This window comes from Apteryx mantelli, chromosome 14 (assembly GCF_036417845.1).
Source record: "Apteryx mantelli isolate bAptMan1 chromosome 14, bAptMan1.hap1, whole genome shotgun sequence".
Classification (NCBI taxonomy): domain Eukaryota; kingdom Metazoa; phylum Chordata; class Aves; order Apterygiformes; family Apterygidae; genus Apteryx; species Apteryx mantelli.
Genome location: NC_089991.1, coordinates 1 through 8,544, shown reverse-complemented (window position 1 = coordinate 8,544; position 8,544 = coordinate 1).

Below are 8,544 nucleotides of genomic sequence, written 5' to 3'. Positions count from 1 at the left end.
GGTTAGGGTTAGGGTTAGGGTTAGGGTTAGGGTTAGGGTTAGGGTTAGGGTTAGGGTTAGGGTTAGGGTTAGGGTTAGGGTTAGGGTTAGGGTTAGGGTTAGGGTTAGGGTTAGGGTTAGGGTTAGGGTTAGGGTTAGGGTTAGGGTTAGGGTTAGGGTTAGGGTTAGGGTTAGGGTTAGGGTTAGGGTTAGGGTTAGGGTTAGGGTTAGGGTTAGGGTTAGGGTTAGGGTTAGGGTTAGGGTTAGGGTTAGGGTTAGGGTTAGGGTTAGGGTTAGGGTTAGGGTTAGGGTTAGGGTTAGGGTTAGGGTTAGGGTTAGGGTTAGGGTTAGGGTTAGGGTTAGGGTTAGGGTTAGGGTTAGGGTTAGGGTTAGGGTTAGGGTTAGGGTTAGGGTTAGGGTTAGGGTTAGGGTTAGGGTTAGGGTTAGGGTTAGGGTTAGGGTTAGGGTTAGGGTTAGGGTTAGGGTTAGGGTTAGGGTTAGGGTTAGGGTTAGGGTTAGGGTTAGGGTTAGGGTTAGGGTTAGGGTTAGGGTTAGGGTTAGGGTTAGGGTTAGGGTTAGGGTTAGGGTTAGGGTTAGGGTTAGGGTTAGGGTTAGGGTTAGGGTTAGGGTTAGGGTTAGGGTTAGGGTTAGGGTTAGGGTTAGGGTTAGGGTTAGGGTTAGGGTTAGGGTTAGGGTTAGGGTTAGGGTTAGGGTTAGGGTTAGGGTTAGGGTTAGGGTTAGGGTTAGGGTTAGGGTTAGGGTTAGGGTTAGGGTTAGGGTTAGGGTTAGGGTTAGGGTTAGGGTTAGGGTTAGGGTTAGGGTTAGGGTTAGGGTTAGGGTTAGGGTTAGGGTTAGGGTTAGGGTTAGGGTTAGGGTTAGGGTTAGGGTTAGGGTTAGGGTTAGGGTTAGGGTTAGGGTTAGGGTTAGGGTTAGGGTTAGGGTTAGGGTTAGGGTTAGGGTTAGGGTTAGGGTTAGGGTTAGGGTTAGGGTTAGGGTTAGGGTTAGGGTTAGGGTTAGGGTTAGGGTTAGGGTTAGGGTTAGGGTTAGGGTTAGGGTTAGGGTTAGGGTTAGGGTTAGGGTTAGGGTTAGGGTTAGGGTTAGGGTTAGGGTTAGGGTTAGGGTTAGGGTTAGGGTTAGGGTTAGGGTTAGGGTTAGGGTTAGGGTTAGGGTTAGGGTTAGGGTTAGGGTTAGGGTTAGGGTTAGGGTTAGGGTTAGGGTTAGGGTTAGGGTTAGGGTTAGGGTTAGGGTTAGGGTTAGGGTTAGGGTTAGGGTTAGGGTTAGGGTTAGGGTTAGGGTTAGGGTTAGGGTTAGGGTTAGGGTTAGGGTTAGGGTTAGGGTTAGGGTTAGGGTTAGGGTTAGGGTTAGGGTTAGGGTTAGGGTTAGGGTTAGGGTTAGGGTTAGGGTTAGGGTTAGGGTTAGGGTTAGGGTTAGGGTTAGGGTTAGGGTTAGGGTTAGGGTTAGGGTTAGGGTTAGGGTTAGGGTTAGGGTTAGGGTTAGGGTTAGGGTTAGGGTTAGGGTTAGGGTTAGGGTTAGGGTTAGGGTTAGGGTTAGGGTTAGGGTTAGGGTTAGGGTTAGGGTTAGGGTTAGGGTTAGGGTTAGGGTTAGGGTTAGGGTTAGGGTTAGGGTTAGGGTTAGGGTTAGGGTTAGGGTTAGGGTTAGGGTTAGGGTTAGGGTTAGGGTTAGGGTTAGGGTTAGGGTTAGGGTTAGGGTTAGGGTTAGGGTTAGGGTTAGGGTTAGGGTTAGGGTTAGGGTTAGGGTTAGGGTTAGGGTTAGGGTTAGGGTTAGGGTTAGGGTTAGGGTTAGGGTTAGGGTTAGGGTTAGGGTTAGGGTTAGGGTTAGGGTTAGGGTTAGGGTTAGGGTTAGGGTTAGGGTTAGGGTTAGGGTTAGGGTTAGGGTTAGGGTTAGGGTTAGGGTTAGGGTTAGGGTTAGGGTTAGGGTTAGGGTTAGGGTTAGGGTTAGGGTTAGGGTTAGGGTTAGGGTTAGGGTTAGGGTTAGGGTTAGGGTTAGGGTTAGGGTTAGGGTTAGGGTTAGGGTTAGGGTTAGGGTTAGGGTTAGGGTTAGGGTTAGGGTTAGGGTTAGGGTTAGGGTTAGGGTTAGGGTTAGGGTTAGGGTTAGGGTTAGGGTTAGGGTTAGGGTTAGGGTTAGGGTTAGGGTTAGGGTTAGGGTTAGGGTTAGGGTTAGGGTTAGGGTTAGGGTTAGGGTTAGGGTTAGGGTTAGGGTTAGGGTTAGGGTTAGGGTTAGGGTTAGGGTTAGGGTTAGGGTTAGGGTTAGGGTTAGGGTTAGGGTTAGGGTTAGGGTTAGGGTTAGGGTTAGGGTTAGGGTTAGGGTTAGGGTTAGGGTTAGGGTTAGGGTTAGGGTTAGGGTTAGGGTTAGGGTTAGGGTTAGGGTTAGGGTTAGGGTTAGGGTTAGGGTTAGGGTTAGGGTTAGGGTTAGGGTTAGGGTTAGGGTTAGGGTTAGGGTTAGGGTTAGGGTTAGGGTTAGGGTTAGGGTTAGGGTTAGGGTTAGGGTTAGGGTTAGGGTTAGGGTTAGGGTTAGGGTTAGGGTTAGGGTTAGGGTTAGGGTTAGGGTTAGGGTTAGGGTTAGGGTTAGGGTTAGGGTTAGGGTTAGGGTTAGGGTTAGGGTTAGGGTTAGGGTTAGGGTTAGGGTTAGGGTTAGGGTTAGGGTTAGGGTTAGGGTTAGGGTTAGGGTTAGGGTTAGGGTTAGGGTTAGGGTTAGGGTTAGGGTTAGGGTTAGGGTTAGGGTTAGGGTTAGGGTTAGGGTTAGGGTTAGGGTTAGGGTTAGGGTTAGGGTTAGGGTTAGGGTTAGGGTTAGGGTTAGGGTTAGGGTTAGGGTTAGGGTTAGGGTTAGGGTTAGGGTTAGGGTTAGGGTTAGGGTTAGGGTTAGGGTTAGGGTTAGGGTTAGGGTTAGGGTTAGGGTTAGGGTTAGGGTTAGGGTTAGGGTTAGGGTTAGGGTTAGGGTTAGGGTTAGGGTTAGGGTTAGGGTTAGGGTTAGGGTTAGGGTTAGGGTTAGGGTTAGGGTTAGGGTTAGGGTTAGGGTTAGGGTTAGGGTTAGGGTTAGGGTTAGGGTTAGGGTTAGGGTTAGGGTTAGGGTTAGGGTTAGGGTTAGGGTTAGGGTTAGGGTTAGGGTTAGGGTTAGGGTTAGGGTTAGGGTTAGGGTTAGGGTTAGGGTTAGGGTTAGGGTTAGGGTTAGGGTTAGGGTTAGGGTTAGGGTTAGGGTTAGGGTTAGGGTTAGGGTTAGGGTTAGGGTTAGGGTTAGGGTTAGGGTTAGGGTTAGGGTTAGGGTTAGGGTTAGGGTTAGGGTTAGGGTTAGGGTTAGGGTTAGGGTTAGGGTTAGGGTTAGGGTTAGGGTTAGGGTTAGGGTTAGGGTTAGGGTTAGGGTTAGGGTTAGGGTTAGGGTTAGGGTTAGGGTTAGGGTTAGGGTTAGGGTTAGGGTTAGGGTTAGGGTTAGGGTTAGGGTTAGGGTTAGGGTTAGGGTTAGGGTTAGGGTTAGGGTTAGGGTTAGGGTTAGGGTTAGGGTTAGGGTTAGGGTTAGGGTTAGGGTTAGGGTTAGGGTTAGGGTTAGGGTTAGGGTTAGGGTTAGGGTTAGGGTTAGGGTTAGGGTTAGGGTTAGGGTTAGGGTTAGGGTTAGGGTTAGGGTTAGGGTTAGGGTTAGGGTTAGGGTTAGGGTTAGGGTTAGGGTTAGGGTTAGGGTTAGGGTTAGGGTTAGGGTTAGGGTTAGGGTTAGGGTTAGGGTTAGGGTTAGGGTTAGGGTTAGGGTTAGGGTTAGGGTTAGGGTTAGGGTTAGGGTTAGGGTTAGGGTTAGGGTTAGGGTTAGGGTTAGGGTTAGGGTTAGGGTTAGGGTTAGGGTTAGGGTTAGGGTTAGGGTTAGGGTTAGGGTTAGGGTTAGGGTTAGGGTTAGGGTTAGGGTTAGGGTTAGGGTTAGGGTTAGGGTTAGGGTTAGGGTTAGGGTTAGGGTTAGGGTTAGGGTTAGGGTTAGGGTTAGGGTTAGGGTTAGGGTTAGGGTTAGGGTTAGGGTTAGGGTTAGGGTTAGGGTTAGGGTTAGGGTTAGGGTTAGGGTTAGGGTTAGGGTTAGGGTTAGGGTTAGGGTTAGGGTTAGGGTTAGGGTTAGGGTTAGGGTTAGGGTTAGGGTTAGGGTTAGGGTTAGGGTTAGGGTTAGGGTTAGGGTTAGGGTTAGGGTTAGGGTTAGGGTTAGGGTTAGGGTTAGGGTTAGGGTTAGGGTTAGGGTTAGGGTTAGGGTTAGGGTTAGGGTTAGGGTTAGGGTTAGGGTTAGGGTTAGGGTTAGGGTTAGGGTTAGGGTTAGGGTTAGGGTTAGGGTTAGGGTTAGGGTTAGGGTTAGGGTTAGGGTTAGGGTTAGGGTTAGGGTTAGGGTTAGGGTTAGGGTTAGGGTTAGGGTTAGGGTTAGGGTTAGGGTTAGGGTTAGGGTTAGGGTTAGGGTTAGGGTTAGGGTTAGGGTTAGGGTTAGGGTTAGGGTTAGGGTTAGGGTTAGGGTTAGGGTTAGGGTTAGGGTTAGGGTTAGGGTTAGGGTTAGGGTTAGGGTTAGGGTTAGGGTTAGGGTTAGGGTTAGGGTTAGGGTTAGGGTTAGGGTTAGGGTTAGGGTTAGGGTTAGGGTTAGGGTTAGGGTTAGGGTTAGGGTTAGGGTTAGGGTTAGGGTTAGGGTTAGGGTTAGGGTTAGGGTTAGGGTTAGGGTTAGGGTTAGGGTTAGGGTTAGGGTTAGGGTTAGGGTTAGGGTTAGGGTTAGGGTTAGGGTTAGGGTTAGGGTTAGGGTTAGGGTTAGGGTTAGGGTTAGGGTTAGGGTTAGGGTTAGGGTTAGGGTTAGGGTTAGGGTTAGGGTTAGGGTTAGGGTTAGGTTAGGGTTAGGGTTAGGGTTAGGGTTAGGGTTAGGGTTAGGGTTAGGGTTAGGGTTAGGGTTAGGGTTAGGGTTAGGGTTAGGGTTAGGGTTAGGGTTAGGGTTAGGGTTAGGGTTAGGGTTAGGGTTAGGGTTAGGGTTAGGGTTAGGGTTAGGGTTAGGGTTAGGGTTAGGGTTAGGGTTAGGGTTAGGGTTAGGGTTAGGGTTAGGGTTAGGGTTAGGGTTAGGTTAGGGTTAGGGTTAGGGTTAGGGTTAGGGTTAGGGTTAGGGTTAGGGTTAGGGTTAGGGTTAGGGTTAGGGTTAGGGTTAGGTTAGGGTTAGGGTTAGGGTTAGGGTTAGGGTTAGGGTTAGGGTTAGGGTTAGGGTTAGGGTTAGGGTTAGGGTTAGGGTTAGGGTTAGGGTTAGGGTTAGGGTTAGGGTTAGGGTTAGGGTTAGGGTTAGGGTTAGGGTTAGGGTTAGGGTTAGGGTTAGGGTTAGGGTTAGGGTTAGGGTTAGGGTTAGGGTTAGGGTTAGGGTTAGGGTTAGGGTTAGGGTTAGGGTTAGGGTTAGGGTTAGGGTTAGGGTTAGGGTTAGGGTTAGGGTTAGGGTTAGGGTTAGGGTTAGGGTTAGGGTTAGGGTTAGGGTTAGGGTTAGGGTTAGGGTTAGGGTTAGGGTTAGGGTTAGGGTTAGGGTTAGGGTTAGGGTTAGGGTTAGGGTTAGGGTTAGGGTTAGGGTTAGGGTTAGGGTTAGGGTTAGGGTTAGGGTTAGGGTTAGGGTTAGGGTTAGGGTTAGGGTTAGGGTTAGGGTTAGGGTTAGGGTTAGGGTTAGGGTTAGGGTTAGGGTTAGGGTTAGGGTTAGGGTTAGGGTTAGGGTTAGGGTTAGGGTTAGGGTTAGGGTTAGGGTTAGGGTTAGGGTTAGGGTTAGGGTTAGGGTTAGGGTTAGGGTTAGGGTTAGGGTTAGGGTTAGGGTTAGGGTTAGGGTTAGGGTTAGGGTTAGGGTTAGGGTTAGGGTTAGGGTTAGGGTTAGGGTTAGGGTTAGGGTTAGGGTTAGGGTTAGGGTTAGGGTTAGGGTTAGGGTTAGGGTTAGGGTTAGGGTTAGGGTTAGGGTTAGGGTTAGGGTTAGGTTAGGGTTAGGGTTAGGGTTAGGGTTAGGGTTAGGGTTAGGGTTAGGGTTAGGGTTAGGGTTAGGGTTAGGGTTAGGGTTAGGGTTAGGGTTAGGGTTAGGGTTAGGGTTAGGGTTAGGTTAGGGTTAGGGTTAGGGTTAGGGTTAGGGTTAGGGTTAGGGTTAGGGTTAGGGTTAGGGTTAGGGTTAGGGTTAGGGTTAGGGTTAGGGTTAGGGTTAGGGTTAGGGTTAGGGTTAGGGTTAGGGTTAGGGTTAGGGTTAGGGTTAGGGTTAGGGTTAGGGTTAGGGTTAGGGTTAGGGTTAGGGTTAGGGTTAGGGTTAGGGTTAGGGTTAGGGTTAGGGTTAGGGTTAGGGTTAGGGTTAGGGTTAGGGTTAGGGTTAGGGTTAGGGTTAGGGTTAGGGTTAGGGTTAGGGTTAGGGTTAGGGTTAGGGTTAGGGTTAGGGTTAGGGTTAGGGTTAGGGTTAGGGTTAGGGTTAGGGTTAGGGTTAGGGTTAGGGTTAGGGTTAGGGTTAGGGTTAGGGTTAGGGTTAGGGTTAGGGTTAGGGTTAGGGTTAGGGTTAGGGTTAGGGTTAGGGTTAGGGTTAGGGTTAGGGTTAGGGTTAGGGTTAGGGTTAGGGTTAGGGTTAGGGTTAGGGTTAGGGTTAGGGTTAGGGTTAGGGTTAGGGTTAGGGTTAGGGTTAGGGTTAGGGTTAGGGTTAGGGTTAGGGTTAGGGTTAGGGTTAGGGTTAGGGTTAGGGTTAGGGTTAGGGTTAGGGTTAGGGTTAGGGTTAGGGTTAGGGTTAGGGTTAGGGTTAGGGTTAGGGTTAGGGTTAGGGTTAGGGTTAGGGTTAGGGTTAGGGTTAGGGTTAGGGTTAGGGTTAGGGTTAGGGTTAGGGTTAGGGTTAGGGTTAGGGTTAGGGTTAGGGTTAGGGTTAGGGTTAGGGTTAGGGTTAGGGTTAGGGTTAGGGTTAGGGTTAGGGTTAGGGTTAGGGTTAGGGTTAGGGTTAGGGTTAGGGTTAGGGTTAGGGTTAGGGTTAGGGTTAGGGTTAGGGTTAGGGTTAGGGTTAGGGTTAGGGTTAGGGTTAGGGTTAGGGTTAGGGTTAGGGTTAGGGTTAGGGTTAGGGTTAGGGTTAGGGTTAGGGTTAGGGTTAGGGTTAGGGTTAGGGTTAGGGTTAGGGTTAGGGTTAGGGTTAGGGTTAGGGTTAGGGTTAGGGTTAGGGTTAGGGTTAGGGTTAGGGTTAGGGTTAGGGTTAGGGTTAGGGTTAGGGTTAGGGTTAGGGTTAGGGTTAGGGTTAGGGTTAGGGTTAGGGTTAGGGTTAGGGTTAGGGTTAGGGTTAGGGTTAGGGTTAGGGTTAGGGTTAGGGTTAGGGTTAGGGTTAGGGTGGTTAGGGTTAGGTTAGGGTTAGGGTTAGGGTTAGGGTTAGGGTTAGGGTTAGGGTTAGGGTTAGGGTTAGGGTTAGGGTTAGGGTTAGGGTTAGGGTTAGGGTTAGGGTTAGGGTTAGGGTTAGGGTTAGGGTTAGGGTTAGGGTTAGGGTTAGGGTTAGGGTTAGGGTTAGGGTTAGGGTTAGGGTTAGGGTTAGGGTTAGGGTTAGGGTTAGGGTTAGGGTTAGGGTTAGGGTTAGGGTTAGGGTTAGGGTTAGGGTTAGGGTTAGGGTTAGGGTTAGGGTTAGGGTTAGGGTTAGGGTTAGGGTTAGGGTTAGGGTTAGGGTTAGGGTTAGGGTTAGGGTTAGGGTTAGGGTTAGGGTTAGGGTTAGGGTTAGGGTTAGGGTTAGGGTTAGGGTTAGGGTTAGGGTTAGGGTTAGGGTTAGGGTTAGGGTTAGGGTTAGGGTTAGGGTTAGGGTTAGGGTTAGGGTTAGGGTTAGGGTTAGGGTTAGGGTTAGGGTTAGGGTTAGGGTTAGGGTTAGGGTTAGGGTTAGGGTTAGGGTTAGGGTTAGGGTTAGGGTTAGGGTTAGGGTTAGGGTTAGGGTTAGGGTTAGGGTTAGGGTTAGGGTTAGGGTTAGGGTTAGGGTTAGGGTTAGGGTTAGGGTTAGGGTTAGGGTTAGGGTTAGGGTTAGGGTTAGGGTTAGGGTAGGGTTAGGGTTAGGGTTAGGGTTAGGGTTAGGGTTAGGGTTAGGGTTAGGGTTAGGGTTAGGGTTAGGGTTAGGGTTAGGGTTAGGGTTAGGGTTAGGGTTAGGGTTAGGGTTAGGGTTGGGTTAGGGTTAGGGTTAGGGTTAGGGTTAGGGTTAGGTTAGGGTTAGGGTTAGGGTTAGGGTTAGGGTTAGGGTTAGGGTTAGGGTTAGGGTTAGGGTTAGGGTTAGGGTTAGGGTTAGGGTTAGGGTTAGGGTTAGGGTTAGGGTTAGGGTTAGGGTTAGGGGTTAGGGTTAGGGTTAGGGTTAGGGTTAGGGTTAGGGTTAGGGTTAGGGTTAGGGTTAGGGTTAGGGTTAGGGTTAGGGTTAGGGTTAGGGTTAGGGTTAGGGTTAGGGTTAGGGTTAGGGTTAGGGTTAGGGGTTGGGTTAGGGTTAGGGGTTAGGGTTAGGGGTTAGGGGTTAGGGTTAGGGTTAGGGTTAGGGTTAGGGTTAGGGGTTAGGGTTAGGGTTAGGGTTAGGGTTAGGGTTAGGGTTAGGGTTAGGGTTAGGGTTAGGGTTAGGGTTAGGGTTAGA